At 36.9% G+C, this 25,041-nt stretch overlaps 1 long non-coding RNA gene and 1 pseudogene across 5 annotated transcripts; both read left to right on the top strand.

Annotated features, from left to right (window-relative positions):
• The window catches only part of LOC18779084, a 28,010-nt pseudogene extending 27,145 nt beyond the window's left edge, over positions 1 to 865 (top strand).
• Positions 7,913 to 10,462, top strand: LOC109949020. Of its 5 annotated transcripts, none has more exons than XR_002271515.1 (6): positions 7,913 to 8,216; positions 8,334 to 8,412; positions 8,712 to 8,906; positions 9,633 to 9,683; positions 9,801 to 9,864; positions 10,073 to 10,462. It is a non-coding gene; the product is annotated as an uncharacterized LOC109949020 (long non-coding RNA). The 5 variants fall into 5 exon arrangements; XR_002271518.1 differs by having other exon boundaries at positions 7,914 to 8,216; positions 8,344 to 8,412; positions 8,758 to 8,906; XR_002271516.1 differs by having other exon boundaries at positions 7,915 to 8,216; positions 8,767 to 8,906.

Here is a 25,041-nt window from a genome sequence, read left to right as displayed (position 1 = left end):
ACTAATTGAACTTTATGAGTAATGAAGGGCCTGACTGTTCATCTGTTGGAGCTGGAGCCTTCATTAAGCATGGACCTTTTAAACCAAGTGGGGACATTCTGCTCAAGAATGATTTTAGTTGGAACAAAGGTAAGTAATCCCATTAAAGTCTATGCTATGCTCAATCAATTAATGAGCTTATACTAATTCTCATATGGTTTTCTTCCTTTTTAATCTCTTGCAGAAGCAAATATGCTCTACTTGGAGTCACCTGCAGGAGTTGGCTTCTCCTACTCATCAAACCAATCATTCTATGATTTTGTGAATGATGCTATAACAAGTTTTCACTTCATATCAATTTGTCATCAAACTAGGAAGAATATCAAAATTAAACTGATTCTTTCTGACTTGTGAGTCTGTTCTCTTCTGTTTAGCAAATGATAATCTCGTGTTCCTTGAGCGCTGGTTTGACAAATTCCCAAAGTTCAAGAACAGGGATTTCTTCATCACATGAGAGAGCTATGGAGGTAACCATTCCCTTAATAAACATCAGTTACCGGATAAAAAAATTTGTTAAGGCATGAATGTTGGTTCCAACGTCTAAACAACCATGTTTTCTGTTTGTTCCCAGGCCACTATGTTCCAGAGCTTGCACGTCTGGTTGTCCAATCGAAACTGAATTTCAATCTCAAGGGCATAGCAGCAAGCAAATAAAAGTTGAAAAACTGAGACCAATTGAAGTTTCTTAAGTAATAAACTTAGAGTTTTTTTTTATGTAATGCAGATAGGAAACCCCCTTATGGACTTCAACACTGGAGTTTTTTTTTACCAAGATGGCTGGAGTTTTAGAGCTGTGGGCATAGGAATTTTAAACAATAGACCATAAAGATCTTTTTGTTATAAAACTAGAATAATCGGAGTATGAGAAGTACCACTGTAATATTGGGAGTGGAATTATATTTCTCTTTATGGTGTTTACACTGACAGAATTTCTCCTTAGATAGACTTCTCTCTGACTCTCACTCTATTCTCTTCTCTCATTCGTGTGTGTTTACAAGCAAATATAATGCCTATTTATAGGCAAAGTAAATGGCTTTTAAGGGAGACATAATGATTTCTCCCCAACATCATTATTCCATCTTTGGACTAATACTCTCTAGCTTTATCTCCATCTTTTGACTAATGCCCTCTAGCTTTATCTATGTGGGCTTCACTTCTTTATAACACTCCCCCTTGAAGACCACATGTCCCTAGATTGGTTGCCTCATTAAAACCTTGCTTGGAAAAACCCAGTGGGAAAAAACCTAAGCGAAGGAAAAAGAGTACAACTTTATTTGGGACATAAGGGTAATGCGCTCATGTTGCCTCGTTAAAACCTTGCTAGGAAAAACCCTAGTCGAAGGAAAAAGAGTTCAACGCGCATATGTCCTGTGTTAGAGGACTCTTGAATGCTCCCCCTGATTTTGCATGCTCCAACTTGATTGCTTGCAGAGTTGTCGTAATCCGATGCCATGCACTAACTTTTGGAATGTACATTTTGGCAATGATTTGGTGAAAAGGTCTGCCAGGTTATCGCTTGAGCGGATTTGTCTGACTTTGATTTCTTGACTCTTCTGGAGCTCATGTGTGCAGAAAAAATTTGGTGATATGTGCTTAGTCCTGTCACCCTTGATATACCCTCCTGTGATCTGAGCAATACAAGCTGCATTATCCTCATTCAGGATTGTTGGAGTGTCTATTGCTGAGGGTAGGGCACATGTGCTTTGGATGTGATGGATCAACGACCTTAACCAAACGCATTCACGACTAGCTTCATGGAGGGCAAGTATTTCTGAGTGATTGGAAGATGTGGCCACTAGTGTTTGTTTCATTGAGCGCCATGAGATTGCAGTTCCTCCACATGTAAATACATACCCAGTTTGTGATCGTCCTTGATGTCGATCAGAGAGATATCCTGCATCAGCATACCCAACAATACTCTGGGCGTTGGTCGATTCACTGGAATAGAATAAGCCCATGTCTGTTGTCCCACGAAGGTATCGTAGAACATGTTTGATGAAGGTCCAATGTCGCCTTGTTGGAGCAGAACTGTACCTTGCTAACAGATTTACTGAAAATGATATGTCTGGTCTGGTACATTGTGCTAGGTACAATAAAGCACCTATTGCACTAAGATATGGTACTTCTGGACCAAGGACCATTTCATCATCCCCTTTTGGACGATATGGGTCTTTCTTAGTGTCAAGCGACCGAACGACCATTGGAGTGCTAAGTGGATGGGCTTTATCCATGCCAAACCGTTTCAATACTTTTTCAGTATAAGTTGATTGATGCACCAAAATTCCATTAGCACTGTGCTCAATCTGCAAGCCAACACAATATTTTGTCTTTCCAAGGTCTTTCATCTCAAACTCACGTTTGAGATAATCAGCAGTCTTTTGAAGCTCTTCAGAAGTTCCAATTAGATTCATGTCGTCGACATATACTGCCACTATCGCAAATCCAAACTCTGATTTCTTAATAAACACACATGGGCAAATAGGATCATTTGTGTATCCTTCCTTCAGTAAATACTGAGTGAGACGATTGTACCACATTCATCCAGATTGTTTTAGCCCATATAATGATCTTCTCAATTTAACTGAGAACATGCCCCGTGGTTTATTTCTGGCTGCTTCAGGCAGGTTGAATCCTTCTGGGACTTTCATGTATATATCTATATCCAATTCTCCATACAGATATGCGGTAATGACATCCATGAGTCTCATTTCAAGTTTTTCAGAAACCGCCAAACTTATTAAGTAACGGAATGTAATTGTGTCCATTACTGGAGAGTACGTTTCCACATAATCAATTCCAGGCCTTTGTGAAAAATCTTGCGCAACGAGTCGCGCTTTATACCTTGAGATCTCATTTTTCTCATTGCGCTTTCTTGTAAATACCCACTTGTAACCTACAGGGTTCACATTGGGTGGAGTTGGAACAATATGTCCAAAAACACTCCTTTTTTCCAAAGAATTTAATTCTGCCTGGATTGCATCTTTCCAATTAGGCCAATCTTGCCTCTATGTACATTCATCAATAGAACACGGCTTAATATCATCATCTTTTATGATCTCAGCAGCCACTGAGAATGCAAATATATCATCAATGATCATCTCGTTTCTATTCCACAATTCATCAGTGGACGTATAATTTATGGAGATTTCTTAACTTTCAGGTACAATTGCACTCCAGGGGCACTCGTCTCACCAATGACGTTTTCCTTTTCAGGAAGTACCTGTCCCTCTTTGGGGGCATTTGAATTATGAATTGTGGGCTCTCCATTTATTTCATTTGGATTCATTTTGTCCATCAACTTCCTCTTTCGAGGAACTGAATCCTTTGAGCCTAGTGGTCTGCCACGCTTCAGGCGTGCAGCAGATGAACCATTTGCTGGCACATTGCTTTGTCCATTATGGATATCAATCCGTGCGGGTGCATTTGCAGCTGGGATATGAGATTTCGTCACCTTTGCTGCATCATTAAATGCATCTGGCATCTGATTTGCAATACTTTGGAGGTGAACGATCCTTCTCACTTCGTTTTCGCATTGAGCAGTACGAGGATCGAGATGAGACAGTGTGGGTACATTCCACAATAATTCATGTCATTCTTTAGGAATGAGTTTGCCTTGTTTTTTAGACACAGATTTTTCTCCCCCTAATGGTGGGAAGATTGTCTCATCAAAATGACAATCCGCAAACCGTGCGGTAAAAATATCACCTGTCAGGGGTTCCAGATATCTGATGATAGATGGTGAATCAAAACCAACATAAATTCCCAATCTGCGTTGAGGGCCCATCTTAGTACGTTGCGGTGGTGCAAGGGGCACATATACTGCACACCCAAAAACTCTTAAATGTGAAATGTTTGGTTGATTCCCCAATACGAGTTGTATTGGAGAATATTGATTGTTGGCGACGGGCCTCAATCGCACAAGTGATGCTGCATGTAAAATGGCATATCCCCAAGTAGAAACTGGCAACTTTATTTTCATTAGCAAAGTGCGTGCTATCAACTGAAGACGCTTAATTAAAGCTTCTGCCAAGCCATTTTGAGTATGCACATGGGGAACAGGATGTTCAATGTCAATGCCTAGTGACATGCAGTAGTCATCAAAAGTCTGAGATGTAAATTCACCAGCATTATCGAGTCTGATTAACTTAATGGGATAATTTGGGAATTGGGCTCGTAATTTAATTATCTGAGCCAAAAGCCTAGCAAATGCCATATTCCGAGTGGACAAAAGACAAACATGTGACCATTGGGTAGATGCGTCCACCAAGACCATAAAGTACCGAAATGGTCCACATGGGGGATGAATAGGTCCACAAATGTCTCCTTGAATTCTCTGCAAAAATGATGGAGACTCAACATCAACCTTTGGTTGTGATGGTCTGATCACCAACTTCCCTTGTGATCAAGCTTGGCAAAAAATGTCACTTGATAACATAATGTGTTTAGTCAACAACGGATGTCCTTTAGAGTTGGTGATGATCCTGCGCATCATGGTGGATCCAGGATGACCCAACCTGTCATGCCAAAGCTTAAAAGCATTTGAGTCAATGGACTCTTGGTCCATGACACTATGTGCCTCAATTGTCCGTATGGTTGTATAATACAACCCTGATGAGAGCGCACAAAGCTTCTCCAGTATACGCTTTTGGGTATCACTGGAGGTAATGCAAAGATATTCCATGTTTTCCTCTTTCTTTGTTTCAACATGGTAGCCATTCAAACGTATATCTTTGAAACTCAACAGATTCCTTCTGGAGTTAGATGAATACAAAGCATCTGGAATGGACAGTATTGTTCCATTTGGTAACATAATTTGGGCTATTCCTGAGCCTTAAATCAAATCTGCAGGACCTGATATGGTTGTTACCTTTGCTTTTGTAAACATTAATTTTGAGAAATACTTCCGATCTTGAAGGATCGTATGAGTAGTCGCGTTGTCTGCGAGACAAATATCTTTGCCATAGCCTTTGTTTTGAGGGCATCCATAATTTACATCCATGCCTTTAAATAAGTAAAATAAGCTGAATCAATAAAGAAGAAAACATTGCCACTTTTATTGGATTGAAATGAAAATTAAACAACACTTCAGCTAATACAAATAGTACATTAAGAAATTTAATCTAATTCGGACCCATAAGTTTCATTCCCTCTTTCAGTAACAAAATCATAAACATCCAGATGCGTCTTGTTTAGCTGACGCAATATTTCTGATGAGCCATCTGTGGCTGGCGGAGCATGATCAATGTAATTTATCTCCATTTTCCTGTTCTTAAGTGAAGCTCGATAGAGATCCGCCAAATGCTTGGGCGTACGACATGAGCGCACCCAATGTCCCTTTGCACCACATCTGTGACAAGTGCTTTCAACATTTCTAGGCACATGGCTCGTCTGTGCCTTTCCCTTATTACGGGATGAATTTTTGCCATTCGTGGATGAACTGCTCCTTGGACCTAAACCATCTGAATGAGCACCACGATCTTTTCTGCTTCCTTGCCAGCAGCCACGCTTGCCCCCTCGCCCACGTTTGTGGATACTGCCACGAGATGAAGTGGCATTCACTTCCTGAAATGCAGCATTTTATTTCAGAGTGGTTGATGAGCCGTTGGGCGAGATTGGTGATTCTTTAATAAGTGGCATTCACTTCCTGAGATGCAGCATTTATTTCAGGAAGTGGTGATGAGCCCGTTGGGCGAGATTGGTGATTCTTTAATAAGAGCTCAGGACATTTGAAGCATGAAAAGTGCTCAGAGTTTTTTCGAGCATATCCTCCTCAGATATATTTTCACCACATAGCCTCATTAATGAGGTAATTTTGTGCATAGCAGAGTTATACTCGGACACTGACTTGAAATCTTGAAATCTCAAGTGAGTCCATTCGTATCTAGCTCTTGGGAGAGTCACCATCCTCTGGTGATCGTATCTTTCACCTAGAGCTTTCCATAGAACCAATGGTTCATCAACCACCACATATTCCCTCTTCAGTGCTTCATGGATTTGGCGGCGAAGAAAGATCATGGCCTTCGCATTCTCTTTAGGCAAAGCATCATTCTCATCTACAATTGTTTGTCCGAGGCCATTGGCTCGTAGATGGATTTTGGCATCCAGGACCCATGATAAATAATTGTCCCCGGAAAGGTCCAAGGCAGCAAACTCTAGTTTTGCCAAATTTGCCATCCAAAACTTTAGGTTCGGGATCTGGGACATTAAGCCACTTATTAATAGGAATTTCAGGCCCTCATTATTCAGGTATATTAATTGATGATAAAAATAGAGTGCTATGAATTTGTTGGTATGGACGATAAACCCGCACCATATCTTAAATAAAATTAAATGTGCGGTAAAGTAAATTCATAAAGTAAATTGCTTGCTGTATGAACGTTAATTCCGCACCATACTTTAAATAAAAGTAAATATGCGGTAAAGTAAATTTATAAAGTATGAGGGTTAATTCCATGTCATACTTTAAATAAAAGTAAATGTGCGGTAAAGTAAATTCATAAAGTATGAGGGTTAATTCCACATCATATTTTAAATAAAAGTAAATGTGCTTGTATGGGCACTAATTCTGCTCCATACTTTTTAAATAAAAGTAAAGGCAGCTGTGTGGACGATAAACCCGCGCCACACCTTTAAATAAATATTGCCGTATGGGTAATAAACCTACTCCATACCATAAATAAAATAAATGTGGGGATAAAGACCACCACCTAATATATATGAAGTGCATAATATATCATATATTGTGGGCAATATAACTGCGCCACTATTCAAGATATAATAGATGGGTTTTAAGATCACACCATCATTTTATTATAATAATTTGTGTTACAACGCGATGGGTAAAAAATTACACCACCATAAAATAATAGGATGGGGCGCCATTCCAAATTACGTTACAAAGAAGTAAATTAAACAAGTATGGATGAAACAACATAAAAATTGTGAGAACACAAAAAAGAAAGTTTGCGTCGTCGTAGTAATAAAGTGAGAGTAGACATATGACAGAGAGGAGACAGAGAAATAACCACATATTGTTGAGTTGGAAAAAATTCATAAATAAAAAGGGAAGACTATCGTGCTGATAACGTGTTATAAAACTAGAATAATCAGAGTATGAGAAGTACCACTGTAATATTGGGAGTGGAATTATATTTCTCTTTATGGTGTTTACACTGACACAATTTTTCCTTAGATAGACTTCACTATTTCTCTTCTCTCTGACTCTCAATCTATTCTCTTCTCTCATTCGTGTGTGTTTACAAGCAAATATAATGCCTATTTATAGGCAAAGCAAATGGCTTTTAAGGGAGACATAATGATTTCTCCCCAACATCATTATTCCATCTTTTGACTAATACTCTCTAGCTTTATCTCTATCTTTTGACTAATACCCTCTAGCTTTATCTATGTGGACTTCACTTCTTTATAACACTTTTGAAGAAATATAAGTCCAAGATTGGCCCACGTTGATCCTTGGTTGAAAAGTTGGCTACTGAATGCCAACTTTATGCAGACTAGTGTTGGTCTATAGCTATTGTACAATTCATATATATATATATATATATGTATATAATAATATATATAACTTTTCGGGTCAGCAGTATACATAAACCATATCATGCCATCTCCTAGGATCAAAACCATGTACTGTTTATAATATATATATATATAATATTAATATAAACAAAAAAGGAGGTATTGAACCTAGCTGAAGGAATGGTTTTGTTTTAATGATGATTGTGAAGATGGCCAAGTAGTTGGCTGGAACGAAGTCAAGGCCGTGGCTTTTCATGTCAGTGAGTTGGTTGAAGAGGGCACCTTCTACAGTGCACCTGGCGCATGGGTGCACCATTTGTCCTTTATGAAATTGATTTGTAAAGAAAATAGAAGAGAACCTGCTATAACAGGTCAAGGTAATAGGTTTTCTCTTGGGCCTTTTTACGCTATAGCATCTCTCCCTCTCAACCCTAATTCCTCATCTCATTTGAGATTTTTTTCAGAAACAGAAAAGCTCCCACTCTTCTGTCACTTGCTCTCTCAGTCAGAGACATTTCAAATCGACTTAGGGTTGGATTTCTCATTTCTCTCTCTTTGAGTTCGTTTCCTTCCACAACAGCTCCTCTCCTCCTCCTGTAACGACGAGACGATGTCGGCGACCACATCTCCTCTCCTCTCAGGTAAGTCATGCTCCTTCTTCTTCTTCTTCATTTCGTTCTCCTTTCTAGGGCTTTTGGTCTGGGTATTTTACTCGCTGTTGCTGCTTCATCGTTGGTTTCTTTATTTTGGTTTTTTAGGTTTTCACAGTTATGATTCCTTTGTCTCACTCTCATCTGGATCTCTGTGGCTGGCTTTATCTCAACCTCTCCATGGCAGGTAAGAACTCTTGGTTTTCCCTCTCTTTCTAACTGTGCGATTTAAATGATTCGCATCATAGCAGAAAGTATTTCAACTTTGAATTATGGTCTAGGCTTTCTAGCGAAATGATTTATATGTCCTATTTTAATTTAGGTTTAATGATTTGGGTATTGAGTCGCAAGTCCTTTTTTTTTTTTTTTTTTTTGAGTAATATTTTGGATTTATATAGGATTTGGTAATTTTTTCAATTTATAATTCGATTTTTTTGTTTCTTTCGAATTGTTCTCTCTCCCACCTCTCCCCTTTCTCCTTCTCAGATAGATCGTTGCTACTTTCTTACTTTTTTTATTATTTGAATTTGAGGGTTGGAAGCCTGTGAGTTGTTCATTCTTGATAATGATACGGGACTTTAAATTGATGGCCTTCAGACTGCATATTGTTCAAACATTGGGTTCTTGAAGGAAGATGCTAGATGATGGAGCATCCATTTCAGCCTTGAAGAGATATTGCAGGTTTCTGTTTTGTAAACTGTGTGTATTCTGTGTTTGATAACTTGAAATTTTGTGTAGTCTGTTTACTTGAGATCTTAATGTTAAAATAATGATCTAGAACTTGAGATAGGATTGAGACATTTATTGTCCTCCATGACAATGGAGCAAATTGGTGTACATTACAACCCATTAGATCCATGACTTCTTATAATGGATTATTTTTGTGCTTGAGATAATTTAGTCTGAATTGTAGAGTAATATCTTTAGTTTATAATCTAAATTAGTTCTGATTTTTCAGTGAACAATTCAAACTTTGGTATGGATGTCCTTGGTGGGTTTTCTAACATTTCTTTAAATACAATTGCATACGAATGACGTTGCTGTGAAAAAAGTGAAAAAAGTAACATGTTGATACAATGTTGTTTCGTGATGAACTGGAAATACACAAAGATTTGATTCACTCTAGTAGGCTTAGTTGCGTAGATATTTGAAGAATTAAGTCAGCATGCTAGTAATTGCTATTGGCTCATGGCTGATTGTGTCTTGGTGTGACTTTTTCTATCACCCAAAGTTGGAGGTCCTATCCTTGCTAGTTGTTTGGGAACACAGAGACGTGAAGATGAATATGCACTTTGTGTTTCCCTTGTCCGATGGTCGCTGATCATCACAAGTGTTTTGATTTGCTTTCTGGTTCGTTCAATGTATAGTAAAATATCGCTATATAATTTATTTCCTCTTCTTTTGCAGCGGGAGTAGCTATTTTCATTTTACTGATATCATTTTACTCAACTCGTGAAGGTGAGGACTTCACTAGCAAGATACATATATAATGCTACAAATTTTTGTGTGAAATTATACTGTGATTCCCTTCTTTGTTTTCTTCTCATTGTATTTTTTTCTTGAAACATTTGACAGTACAAGGAGTCACAGAGGCAGAAAAATTCGGCGATTCATATCTTTTGTGGCTCATGAGTTGGTGGTGTGTGTTTTATTGTGAATGGTAGTTTGAGTATGTCGTGTCAAGTTGGCTACATAAGAAATACACAAATTCCTGGGAAGAATACGATTTCTTGAATTGTTTATTAGGAATAGGATGTGTTTACTTGATTGTCGACATTATTTTTAGTTTTTCATAAATGCATTAGAATGGTTAAAAGCACTAAAAATTCTATTGTTTTTACTTTTAGGTACTGAAAGCATGGAAGAGAAGAAAAATGAAATGACAGAGGTCGTTTGGCAATTACTATTCAGACGATTGGCTTTCGCAAATTAGAATGGCAATTACAAAGTGCCTATTTGTCAATTGCCAACATGACTTGGCTGTGTTGTAACAAAATAAAGGAATTTTATATGAGCTTGGTGACGTAAGGCATGGGTTGAATTGAAGATGGGAGTTTAGTAGAATGTAGTTCAATTTTTTTTTCTATTTCTACTGTTGTTTTTAGCCTTCAGATCTTGATTGTAGTTCAGGTTTTTTTTTCCTTCTTGTATTTGGCATTTAGTTTTTTTTTAATTTGTGTGAAATACAATATATGATTTGCCAATGCAATTGACATAGGTAGTGTCATTTCCATTTATGTCTTGTAATTAAAAAACAAAGCAGTCTCATGTGCATTCCAATCGTGCAATTACAATCTTGTAACTTACAATTTTTGGGATCTTGTTTACGACATTATGGTAACATAATATCTAAAACCTTGTAACCTCTATCATAATAAATAAAAATCATAATAAAACATTGTAACCTTCGTCTAAAACCTTGTAACCTTTAACTTCTAAAAATCATAATAAATAAATTCAAAAATTCAAAAAAAAATTATACCGAAAATTCCTACGAACTCCTTGTGATCTGACATTCTCTACGCTCTCATGCTACAAAAATATAATTTTTATATGCTAAGTCATGTCTCACTTTTCAATAATGAAGAAATGCACAAATGATTTTCAAATTTGAGAATGTCAATACAGTATGTGATTTGTAAATTCAATTGACAAACAGGAAGTGTCATTTGCATTTGTGTCTTGCAATTGACAAGCCAAACAATCTCATTTACAATCCAATTGCGCAATTACAAGCTATAATCGACAAACATAAATAAAGTTACAAAGTATTATAGTTATCACATGTTAAGCTTTTTTTTTTTCTTAAAACTATTTTTTTGTTAAAATTATTTGGATTTATATAAAGATACCCAAGTTTTATTATTTTGAATTTGAACATTTTGTAGCAAAATAAGGAAATTTACACGAGATTGCAAGTTGGCATGATGGATGTTGAGACATTGGAGTGCAAGCTGGCGTGTGGGTTTTTCCAAGTGGCTTTATGAGTTTAATAAGGACTTCTTGTCCAAGTCCAAATATAAAATATTAGTTTAATTATTTACGAGTTTTTATAACATTTGAATTGTACCATACATTTGGACAAGTTATAACATTTCAATTGTACCATACATTTGGACAAGTTTATTTCCCCTAAAAAATAATTGAATTAATTAAGGGTAAAATAAATACAAGTTATAACAAATAGAAAGTATTAGGTCATACGGATCGACATAAATAAGTAACAAATAGAAAATATTAGTTTAATCATTTACGAACTTTTATTTTAAGTAACTACTTCTAGTTATTATTATCAATATTATGGCGATTTCAGTCATTGACAAACAGAGACTATGTAATTGACAACCAGGAAGCAACCAATTGCATGCCAATATGCAATTGCATTTTAAGTACAAGGAGAATGCCTATGTCCATAATAGGTACATGCTTACCTTATTCTTATACAAAGGTTCCTCATATCTTTGTAAATTGCGATATTACAAGATTAAGTATGGATTTTACATATATATGGAACATAAATATCTAAAAAAGCGTAATCCGAGACCTTAATATTGTAAACATTTGTGTTTACAAGTATAAGGACCCAATTTACTTTCCTAATGTCCCTAGTTATCTTCATATTGTACTAGAGGTCCTTGTTTTTGTAAATGACGATATTACAAGATTAAGGATCGATTTTACAATGTTATGGAACATAAATGTCGAAAACAGAGTAATAGGAGACCTTAATATTGTAAACATTTGTGTTTACAAGTATAAGGACCTAATTTACTTTCGTAATGTCCCTAGTTACCTTCATATTGTATTAGAGGTCCTTGTTTTTGTAAATGATGATATTACAAGATTAAGGATCGATTTTACAATGTTATGGAACATAAATATCGAAAACAGAATATACGAGACCTTAATATTGTAAACATTTGTGTTTACAAGTATAAGGACCCAATTTACTTTCCTAATGTCCCTTGTTACCTTCATATTGTACTAGAGGTCCTTGTTTTTGTAAATGACGATATTACAAGATTAAGGATCAATTTTACAATGTTATGGAACATAAATGTTGAAAACAGAGTAATAGGAGACTTTAATATTGTAAACATTTGTGTTTACAAGTATATGGACCCAATTTACTTTCCTAATGTCCCTAGTTACCTTCATATTGTATTAGAGGTCCTTGTTTTTGTAAATGACGATATTACAAGGTCAAGGATGCATTTTATAATGTTATGGAACATAAATGTCGAAAACAGAGTAAAACGAGACCTTAATATTGTAAACATTAGTGTTTACTTGTATAAGGACCCCATTTACTTTCCTAATGTCCCTAATTACCTTCATATTGTATTAGAGGTACTTGGCTTTGTAAATGACGATATTACAAAGTCAAGGATGCATTTTATAATGTTATGGAACATAAATGTCGAAAACAGAGTAAAACGTGACCTTAATATTGTAAACATTTGTGTTTACAAGTATAAGGAACCAATTTACTTTCCTAATGTCCTAAGTTACCTTAGTATTGTACTAGATGTCTTTATCTTTGTAAATTACAATATTACAAAATTAAGGATGGGTTTTACAATCTTATGAAACAAAGTTATCCAACATAGAGTAATACGAGACCTGAATATTGTAAACATTTGTGTTTACAAGTATAAGGACCTAATTTACTTTCCTAATGTTCCAAGTTACCTTAATATTGTACTAGATGTCTTTATCTTTGTAAATTACAATATTACAAAATTAAGGATGGGTTTTACAATCTTATGGAACACAGATGTCCAACATAGAGTAATATGAGACCTTAATATTGTAAACATCGGTATTTACACGTATAAGGACCCGATTTACCTTCCGAATGTTCCACTTGACCTTAATATTGTACTAGATGTCCGTATGTTTGTAAATTACGATATTACACGAATAAGGATTGATTTTACAATATAATGGAACACAAATGTCCAACAGAGTAACATGTTAAAATCGCATTTACAACATACAATATTGAGTTTTTTGATCGTAAAAAATATATTCACTTTCAGGTTACAAAAATATTTGGAATGGGAAGTGAAATCATGTGGAAAACCAAGCCAAAAATGAAGAACATAGGGACACTTGATAACTGCACGGTTTGCAATTTACAACGAACTGTTTGTCAATTGGATTATTCATTTGCAATTTCCAACTAACTGTTTGTCAATTACATTATTACATTTTCATCTTAGGTGAGCCAATTTATTAGTGTCTTTCCATCTTATGGTCACTTCCTTTGGATTAACTCATTGAACCCATTGATATAGAACAATACACGATCATATTTGACATCATTTTATAATAAGTCTGTAGCATCAAATAAATTACATAAACTAACACTTAACATCTACCACAAAGAGAGACAACAATAGAACCAAGAAGCTCTGTGCTATCATGTGGAGTGGCATGAGATAGAAGTGTCAAGAAGAGAAAGAGATAGAAGTGCCAAGAAGAGGAAGAGATAGAAGTCGTAGGAAAGCCTTCTTTCTTTTCAGATTTCTCTTTTCTTTTCTTTTCTTTTATTTTTTTCAACCTGGAGCAACCCATTTAACCCATCACTCACTATTAAGCAATGTTTTTATGCATTCTACTAAGTTTTTTTGCACATGAATTACAACCTTTTGAACATACAATTAATTATGGATTTATCATTAGTAAGAGATTCTATGTTTTATAATTGTGCAAAGATAATGATTACTGCTATTATGAAAACAATTACAAATTCATCATTGTAAACAAAAAAAGAACAAACCTACAACATAATTAACTTGAATAACCTTTTCTCAGTACTTTCTTTTGTTCTACTGTCCAAAATCTGTAAAGATGGGACATTTTCAGTTTCTTCGAGTGACTCAGCCTCTGCAAAATAACCTTCACTATTAGGGACAGAGTTTTGGCCCTGAATACCATTCGTTTTACTTGCTTCTGCATCCATTTCCTGAAAATAGGCAACATGTCTTTCATGGCATAATTAATATGAAAATAAATGGATACACATCAATTGCATTTAGTAGAATTATAAACATACAATTAAATTATGAAGGATTAGTCCTTACTGAAAGATTCTACATTTCATAATTGTGAAAATATAATGGCAATTGCGCGACAAGAATGCAAAGAGACTATTCTGTTTGTCAATTGCAAGACTATAATGCAATTAGAAGTAACTGTTTGTCAATTGCATTGACAAATCACATAAGTTCTCAAAATGTAAGAGGCTACCAATAACATGACAATATGGATATAATAGTTGCAAAATAGGACTAACTAATTGGTAATTGGATTCAAAATGACATATTGAAGTACCTCTTACATTTCCATTACCAAAATGCAAGGCTACAATTATCATGGCATTTGCAATATACAATTAAGAAATTCTATCTAATGTTTTTCGAATGAGTCACAAACTTTTCAACATTAACAATATGCCCAACATTAAGGAAGAGAAAGATATTGACATTGATCATATTGTGTTTCTTGTTTGTGAAATAACTCAAATTACAATGGTTTTCTTTTCAGCAAATCAAAAACTCATTTACTTATGCTTAGTTGCTTCCTGGGCTGCATTAATTTTTGCTTAGTCTACATTTCATAATTGTGCACATATAATGGCAATTGCAAGACTATAATGCAATTAGAAGTAACTGTTTGTCAATTGCATTGACAAATCACATATGTTCTCAAAATGTAAGAAGCTACCAATAACATGGCAATATGGATACAATAGTTGCAAAATAGGACTAACTAATTGGTAATTGGATTCAAAATGATATATTGAAGTACCTCTTACATTTCCATTATCAAAATGCAAGGCTACAAATATCATGGCATTTGCAATACAATTAAGAAATTCTATCTAATGTTTTTCGAATGAGTCACAAACTTTTCAACATTAACAATATGCCCAACATTAAAGAAGAGAAAGATATTGACATTGATCATATTGTGTTTCTTGTCTGTGAAATAACTCAAATTACAATGGTTTTCTTTTCAGCAAATCAAAAACCCATTTACTTCTGCTTAGTTGCTTCCTGGGCTACATTAATTTCTGCTTAGTTTTTCTGGTTTTCTTTTTCATAACATAATTACTTGATTTCATAGAGGCAAAATTATCCATAGAAATTACCCATAGAAATAGCTGGTTTTCTTTGAGCAGATCAATATAGCAAAATGTTATATTGCTGGTCTTTGGGAACTCAAGTGTGGACAAGGATAAACTACTATAAAGCTATTAATTTGACCTTTGCAATGGCAACTCAATACGTTTCCGCAACAGCAACTTGTTTCCACTGGTTTTTTGTGAACCACGCAAAATACCCAGCCACCAAGATTTAACATCTTCTCAATTTCATCTCCAGAATCAAGCGATTCACATGTAGGGGAAGAGAGGGAGAGATGAAAGAGAAAGTGCCGTTGGTGGGATTGCCTCAACAGCAGTTCACGATCTTCTATTCCTTTCTGTCTTTCTGTCTTTCTTTTTTTCTTTTCTTGTTTTCTTTTTCTTTTTCTGTTTAATTTTTATTTTATTCACTTTTACCTACACAAGCCCTTTTAGCAGGTTACCAGCTTTCAATGGTGTGGATTTAACCCTCATCTCCACTTACTCATCTAATGGCTGATATTTTAGGCGCATGGATACACCACGCCCATTGTTGAATTTTCCGGCTGAAGAGATGGTTTGGACATGAGAGAACCCATGTGGGTTTACCTTGGTATTCTCAAACTTGGTTCAAATTGGCATCGGTATTAAAAGGCTGTGAGCAATATATATGTTGCATATTATACTTTGTATATGTATGTGACAATATAGTGAATTAAAGGCCTATGACTTGGGAGGTTGGGGAAAAAAATGGAAGGCCAACTAAGTGGCCTACGAACTCCCTTTGTCTATCTAAATATATTTATATATGACAATATTGGCATCTTAACGTATAATTATTTTGTCATATATATATATATATATATATATATTGAAAACTAAGAAGTCATGTAGACCTTAGCCAACTTTTTTGGATGGACTCATTGGAATTCCAAGTCACCAAACATCGGTGGATTATGTTCAATCAAAATTAGAGACCCCAGAACCCACAACGTCTCACCAAATGTTAAGTCCAAGTCCTCGGAGGTCCAAGCCCGACCCGTGGAAGTAGGCCCAAAACCTCCGGATGTTTTCATGCACATGACGAGATCCATCCAAGGAAAGCAATCAAAGAGAGTGATGTCAATCTGGAACGTCCCTAAGTAGGAGAGAATCAATTGATCAGATTTGCAATCCGATGATCTCACTCGAATCAATTCCACGAATTTAGGAAGCCACATAAGGAAAGATTTTGAACAAAGTTGATCTTTGGCCATTTAATGGCCAGCCCATGGGCTGACGAATGGCCCTATATAAACTACATTAGACAAAGAGCAAGGGACCCAACATCAGACACAAAAACCTATTTTTTGTCTTTCAATTTTCCATCCATAGACTAGGTTTTTATTTTCCACGCAAGTAGACTAGATCAGTTCTTCATTTTCGTTAGTGTAAGTTTAATTTCTTGTATTTTCCATTACGTTGTTTTAAGATTCAATTTTATCGCTTTATTGTTAATTGTTATTGAATTTTCTTTAAGCTTAATTTAATTTCAAATTGCTTTATTTTATTGCCTTTATCATTTATATCGTTCTTATTTCGTTCTTCGTTTAATTTAAGTTTATCTATCGCTTTGATTTACTTTATCGTACTTTAATTCTCGTCTTTAAGTTTAATCGCATATTTTAATTTAATTTGCATTATTATCATTAAAAATCTCAAAAATACTAAAACACCCCTACGAAACCTAACCATCCTCGATCCCGAGGAAGTGAAAGAACCTAGGCTAAGAGGAGGTTTCTTGCTTGGCCGATCAATCGGCTGGTTAGAAGTCAGAAGCGCGAACACAACAATCCAACTTTTTCCATTCAAGCCAATCAGTGGCTTGGTGGTGGCACGCGAATGCAATCTAAAAGAAGAAGGACCAAAAACTCCTTCAATCAGCCTACCCGGCCGAAAAGAGGGAAACACACCTCTAGTCTTTTCTGTTGGTTTGTTTGTGCTTTCACCTTGTAATATTACACTGCCTGCCGCTGTTTTCTTACTTCGATCATTCTCTTTACAACCGTGTCGTCAGGTATCATCAGCAAAGCCGGGAAATATCAATGATTCCTGTTTTGGGTTACCTTTCCTGGTCTGGAATCAGGATTTTGGTTTACAGGTAACCATGTTTTGTATGTCTGCATTATACTCATTGCCACACAAAAACTCTTCGTCATCCACGACGTCGTAAAGGCTTTTACAAATTCTAAAAATTGTATCTTGAATTTCTACGGTGGAGATCAAGATTCTGTTATCCCACTAACTGGGACACGGACAGGGGTGGATGGATTGGCAGAGGTCTTGGAACTGAATACGACTGTGCCTTACAGAGTCTGGTTTGAAGAAAAACAGGTTTGTGAACCTAACCAGATTTGAAAGGACTCCGCTTCTTGCCTTCCCTTCTTAACCATTGTTCATTTCGTTCTTAACTTCTCAGGTTGCTGGATGGATACAAGTATACGGTGATGTTCTATCGTTCGCCACCATAAGAGGAGCAGGTCATACAGCTCCATATACACACAGCCAGAGAGATCACTGCTTCTATTTAGTTCATTTGTGGGAGGAAAGCCACTGCCAGAAGCACTGACTCACTGACCAAATTCATAAATAAAAGGAAGAGCAAAGGTCTTACATCATTCATTACACATAATAACTGAAGCAGATTCATTTGCTAGCTACATGCAGATCAGCATTCCGAAAATAAAATCTTACAAAGTGCAAAATTCGAAATAATAATAATAAGTTTGCACTTTTTCTCTTGATTAACAATATTGTGGCAATATCCAAAGAAATTACAGTTCAGATAACATCTTAAATTTCTTCCTTACTTTAAAAGAGCTTATGCAATATTCCAACATAAACCAGAAACGTCACAGTTGCACTAAAATTACTTGTCCAATAACAGAAAAGATAAGTGTTACATGTTTCTTTCATCTAATATAAGCACATAAGTTATAACAGATGTAACTGTAGCGCATCAGCAGCAAGGATGACTCCAATACATACTACCAAACTCCTCAAATCACTAACGGTAAATCATGAAAAAATTTAACACGGTCACAGGTCATATAGTGTTGGTGTGACTTGTGGATATTGACTTACTTTCCTTACACACCAAGAATTCCTATTATAATTGTAATTGATTTACTTTAATTCCTGATTTCCTACTGCAAATAGATTTAGGATTTATTATTTACTTGCCCATTCAGGTTTCGTTGTATTATAAATATGACCTCCTACAAGGAGAAGAATACACAGAAAATTCCCACAAACAAATATTCTCTCATAGTTATCATATTTTAGCATGGTATCAGAGCGACGATCTTGGAATTGCTGACTCTAGTTTCAAACCCCTGCCACCGCTATGGAGGTTGATGATTTTTTCAACCCTCATGGAGGTAGCACCACCGACTCCTTCTCTCATTCTCAACCAACCATAGCCGAGTTGAGTGCCCAGATGGTTCAGCTCCTACAAATGCAGACTTTGGCCCCGAATCTGATCCTTAATCAGGATCCTATTTTGATGACCCCGAACCCGATCCGGAATCAGGATCCTATTTTTAAACGACCCCGACCCTGACTATGACGACGACGACCCCGACCCCGAATTTGTCTCTGATTCAGACCCCAATCTCGACTTCGACTTCGACTCCGACTCTGGCCCCGACTCAGGCTCAGATCCCGATCCAAATTCCTACTAAACCTGTATCCTATGCATCTTCCGCTGCACAGATTATGACTTCTCGACTAACAACCCCGACACATGGACCAGATTGCGCATATTGTGGTGATCTGAGACATACTCGTGAGACTTGTTTTAAATTGCATGGCTACCCCGATTGGTGGGCTACTCTTACAGATCGAGGACAACGTAATACGACCAGTAATGGTACTGGTTATGGATTCCACATTTCCGATAAGACTGATTCCGGGAGCTGGATAATTGATTCCGATGCAACTGATCATATGATGTTTGATCCTGATGATTTTCTGAATACTACACAACCTCGACGAACTTGTATTGCAAATGCCAATGGAGTTACTTATCCTGTGACAGGGGCTGGCACTGTTGCACTCTCATCCTCTCTCTCACTGTCTAATACTTTACTTGTTCCATCTTTATCTAATAAATTGTTGTCAGTTAGTCAGCTTACTGAACAATTGAATTGTTGTGTACTCATTTACCTGAGTTTTTGTTTGCTTCATGATAGTCACACTAAGGAGATTCTTGGTCGTAGTACTAAGAGAGAGGGGCTATATTATGTCGATGACTTCAGTCCCCGTGTGGCTAACAATGTGACGCATCCCTTTAATAGTAAACAAAAGCAAATCTGGTTGTGGCACCGTCGATTGGGACATTCATCTTTTAGTTATATGAAGCATCTTATACCAGATTTATTCTCAGGTTTCAAGGACTCCGACTTCACATGTGATACTTGTATTTTGGCCAAGAGTCACCATGTGCCCTACCCGTTGAGTACGAACAAGTGTACTACTCCATTTACGTTAATTCACTATGATGTCTGGGGACCTTAACCTATCACTGCTCCCTCTGGTGTTCGATGGTTTGTCACATTCATAGATGATTGTATATGGATGATATGGCTTTATTTGCTGAAGAATAAAAATGAAGTGTTTTCCCGTTTTCAGTCATTCCACAAACAGATGAAAACTCAGTTTAATGCTCAAATCCAGATTCTTCGCTCAGACAATGGTGGAGAATTTGTCAATCATGACTTTCAGACTTGCTTCCAACAACATGGAATTATCCATGAGACGACTTGTCCTCAGACACCACAACAAAATGGTGTTACTGAACGAAAGAATCGACATCTTCTTGAAACCGCTCGAGCACTTCTGATTAGCGCTCATGTTCCTCGCCATCACTGGGATGATGCTATTGTCACTGCAGTTCACCTGATCAACCGCATGCCTTCTGGTATATTGACCTTTAAAACTCCCTTACAGGTGCTTGCGCAACACAGACCTCTGCCCTCTATTTTGGTACTCCCACCCCGAATCTTTGGATGTGTGGGTTTCGTTTATCTCCACAAAAATCATCGTGGCAAACTTGATCCATGTGCGCTTCGTTGTGTTTTTGTGGGTTATGCCACTCATCAGAAAGGCTACTGCTGTTATCACCCTCCTACCCGACGTACCTATGTCACTTTGGATGTGACCTTTCTGGAATCTGAGCTGTTCTTCCATGACCCATCGTCCAATTCTACCCTTCAGGGGGAGATACGAAGTGAAGAGCAGAATTGGAGCAACTTGGAAAACGAAGAAATTCTCCTATGTACAGAAATGATCGATCATCCCGAGTCTGGAGCACGAGATTACTTTATGCTGAAAAGCGATCAATCGCCCATTCATAGCGATCAATTGCCTGACCCACTTGATCCATGCGAAGATATTTCTGATCCGAGTCTCACACCTACAGACAATACAGTACAGAACACTAAGATGAAGACCCCTCCTCTAACTCAACAGTACCAACAGACCAATCTCCTGAGAATATCCTTGAGGTTACTACTCCTACTAGACTTGTGCATTTAGAGGATAAAACTATTGGATATCAATTACCTTTCAGGAAAAATCGTGGGAAGCCACCAAACCGTTATTCACCTGATATTGGTATGACATCCAAGTATCCAATTGCAAATCATGTATCCACTGAGAAGCTATCTGAACCACTCAAGGCTTTTGTGCATCAGCTGTCTGCTATCCATATTCCAACCAAGGTCTCTGAAGCATTGAAAGATCCTAAGTGGGTCCGAGCTATAAAAGAGGAGATGAAAGCTCTTGAGAAAAATCAGACTTGGACATTGGAGACTATACCACGAGGAAAAAAGACTATCGGATGTAGATGGGTGTTTACTATAAAACACAATACAGATGGATCTATCGAGCGATACAAGGCAAGACTTGTGGCAAAATGGTACACAGAAACCTATGGTATAGACTATGAAGAAATCTTTGCTCCAGTTGCAAAGTTAAACACCGTCATAGTCTTATTGTCCCTTGCAACTAATTAGGATTGGCCACTACACCAGTTTGATGTAAAGAATGCTTTTCTACATGGAGAACTCACGGAGGAGGTGTACATGGACATTCCTCCTGGATATAATACTACTTAGACTGGAACAGTTTGCAGGTTACGAAAAGCATTGTATGGATTGAAACAGTCACCACGTGCATGGTTTGGACGGTTCTCCATGGCAATGAAGAACAATGGTTTCAAACAGTGCAACTCAGATCATATTATGTTCTTGAAACATCGGAAAGGGAAGGTAACATCATTAATAATCTATGTTGATGATATGATTATTACTGGGAATGATAAACATGAAATATCACTGCTACAAGACTATTTGGCTACTGAGTTTGAGATGAAGGATCTAGGTGGACTCAAGTATTTCTTGGGAATTGAGGTGGCTCGATCGCAGCAAGGCATATTTCTCTCTCAAAGGAAATATGTCTTGGACTTGTTGACAAACACAGGAATGCTAGATTGCAAACCTGCGAACACTCCTATTGTTCAGAATCATCATCTTGGACAATATCCGGATCAAGTTCCAACTAACAAAGAAAGATACCAAAGGTTAGTGGGAAGATTGATATATTTGTCACATACTCAACCAGACATTGCTTATGCAGTGAGCGTTGTCAGTCAATTTATGCACTCTCCAAGTGAAGACCACATGAATGCAGATCTTCGGATACTTAGATATTTGAAGTATGCACCTGGAAAAGGACTTATGTTCTCAAAGCATGGTCATCTAAATATTGATGGTTATTCAGATGCAGATTGGGTAGGTAATGTAACAGATAGAAAATCCACATCGGGTTACTTCACATTCGTAGGAGGTAATTTGGTGACATGGAGGAGCAAGAAACAGAATGTAGTAACTTTATCCAGTGTAGAAGCCGAGTTCAGAGGCATGACTAAAGGGATTTGTGAACTTCTTTGGTTAAGAAAGTTGCTTACTGAACTTCGGTATAAACCTACATCCACAATGAATCTATTTTGTGACAGCAAGGCTGCTATAGCCATTGCACAGAATCCGGTTCAGCATGATCGTACTAAACATGTTGAGGTGGATCGACACTTCATCAAACAGAAGCTTGAGGCTAAAGTGTTTCAGTTTCCTTTTGTAAAATCTGAGGATCAATTGGCGGATATTTTGACAAAGGCAATTTCCAGTAAAGCATTCCACAATTCATTGGATCAGTTGAGCATTGGCGACATCTATGCACCAACGTGAGGGGGAGTGTTGGTGTGACTTGTGGATATTGATTTACTTTCCTTACACACTAAGAATTCCTATTATAATTGTAATTGATTTACTTTAATTCCTGATTTCCTACTGTAAATAGATTTAGGATTTATTATTTACTTGCCCATTCAGGTTTCGTTGTATTATAAATATGACCTCCTACAAGGAAAAGAATACATAGAAAATTCCCACAAACAAATATTCTCTCATAGTTTTCATATTTTAGCATATAATACATCAGTCGTGCAAGGTTCCCAGTATATCCTCATCTCGACATAAATATTCGTTTTGCATGGCTCAATCTAGTCGTGCAAGGTTCCCAACTGGAACACCAAGGTTACCAACTTAGTGTAACTTCTTCTTTTTTTTCTTCACTAATTTAAAGATTGAAATTTCAAGAAGACAAACTTGCCATTCAGGATGACCTTGACGAATATCAGAGCAATAGAGTTACTAATATGTCATCTTCCCACCAAAGAAATAAATATAAGAGATAAAAGTTCATGGAGAATCTGGAAAATGAAAACCACTTCATCAATCATCTAAAGTTACAAAAGAAAAAGGTTATTAAATCATCTCTTATGATGTCTAACAAGGAAACATGCAAGTTTGTTGTGATCATATAGTCTGAAAACCCTAAACCCTATAGTCATATTTGTTGGCGAGTTCTTATTTCATTAGAATTTTGGTTACTTATCAATTATTATTTAGCCCTATTGTAATAGAGATTTACTTCCTATTGTAATTTAGATATATTTCCTAAGGGTGCACATAAGGGCGGAGTCCACAGGAAATTGAACTTAACCCTTTGATACCAAGTTGATAGGATCCGACCCAAATTCCTCTTTAGAATCAGTGTCGAACCCTGTTACCCGTCCGGCATCCAAACAACGCCGGGCCCACTTATTGAATTTACTCATTTGCCCGTACAACTAAGACAAGGGGGCAAGACTTCTACCGAAATTTTGGTAGAGTCTCCCCTGAAAAACGGACATTTACCAATTTATTTTCAACTGTAAATATCACAGTTTAATATTTCCAAACTTAAGCATGCACAATGCTAACACACATGATTTACCAGATAGGCCTATAACCTCAAATTCAACCTTACCAAGACAAAGTCAACCTAATCTATGAATTTGTTTCTTACTTGAAAATAGTCACAAAATTTCAAAGCATAACTCAACCATTTATTTTGTGGCTGCACCTAGGTTAAGCACCAAGCTACCTACGTACCCTCACTGAGGGATCAAGCCAAACATAGTTCTTCAATCACCCATCACGATTCAGATAATATACGATTATTTAAAGTAATGCCAACGATTAAATTTAGATTCATTTATTGACAAGGCAACCACTGAACACTTTATAAGTTCCTTTCCTTTTATCAATTCTTTCCTGCAACCACACCCTATCCATGGCGTACGTTGCAGAACAACACTTTCCAAACTAGTCATTCATACTTGTGCAGAGTACTCACGAAGCACAAGTCCAAGAAGCTCAACCCGAAAACGAATCCACATATATGTATTTAATATGTATGTATGTGTGTGTATATATATATATGCACATACCTCATACCATCATCATGTACCAAGGGAAAACAATTCATTTCGGGGATCGTTTGACTAGATTTGAAAGGACCCGCCCCGAATTTCCCAAAACTCGGGACGAATCCTGCTGAATTCTCGATAACACCCCGATGCCGGGCCCACATACTAAAGACCGAGACTTTCTGCCAAAATTTCGGCAGAGTCTCCCCTATAAATTGGACATTTCCCAAAATTTCAACCTGCATAAAAACACATTTAATATTCCAATAGGCAGCACGCACAATATAATTTCATGCAATTCACATAAACGGCTTTCGGCCTTCCATTAATTCTCAACAAACTACCAAACATGCTAACAAATCAATTCATGCCTTCAACAAGGCAAACGATAAATTCAAATATAAATTATGACTACTGAGTTTCAACATGCATCTTTTAACCTTTCCAATTTCAACATACGAGGTTTTAACCTCCTAACACAATCACATTTTCACCCAAATTTTAGGACCAACAACAAGGTCCGAACCATTCTCCATAAAACAACATGACTAACATTTAGTCTGTGGCTGCACCTAGTAACCTCAGGCTGCCTACGTACCCTCACTGAGGGATCAAGCCACACGTAGTTCTTCCTAAAATCCAATTCCACACATAGGCAATACCTTTATTCATTTCTCTGTATTTCACATAATCTCCCCATACACCGGTACCACCAACGCCACGTATGGGGTCTGTCAACACGCCGGATAACCTACGCCACGTGCGACCTCACCATATTATCACATAATCTCCCCATACGCCGGTACTACCAATGCCACGTATGGGGCCTGTCT

The sequence above is a fragment of the Prunus persica genome, chromosome G4, assembly GCF_000346465.2.
Source record: "Prunus persica cultivar Lovell chromosome G4, Prunus_persica_NCBIv2, whole genome shotgun sequence".
Taxonomy (NCBI): Eukaryota; Viridiplantae; Streptophyta; class Magnoliopsida; order Rosales; family Rosaceae; genus Prunus; species Prunus persica.
Note: the sequence above shows the minus strand (reverse complement) of the source record. Positions and strands in the feature narration are given on the sequence as shown.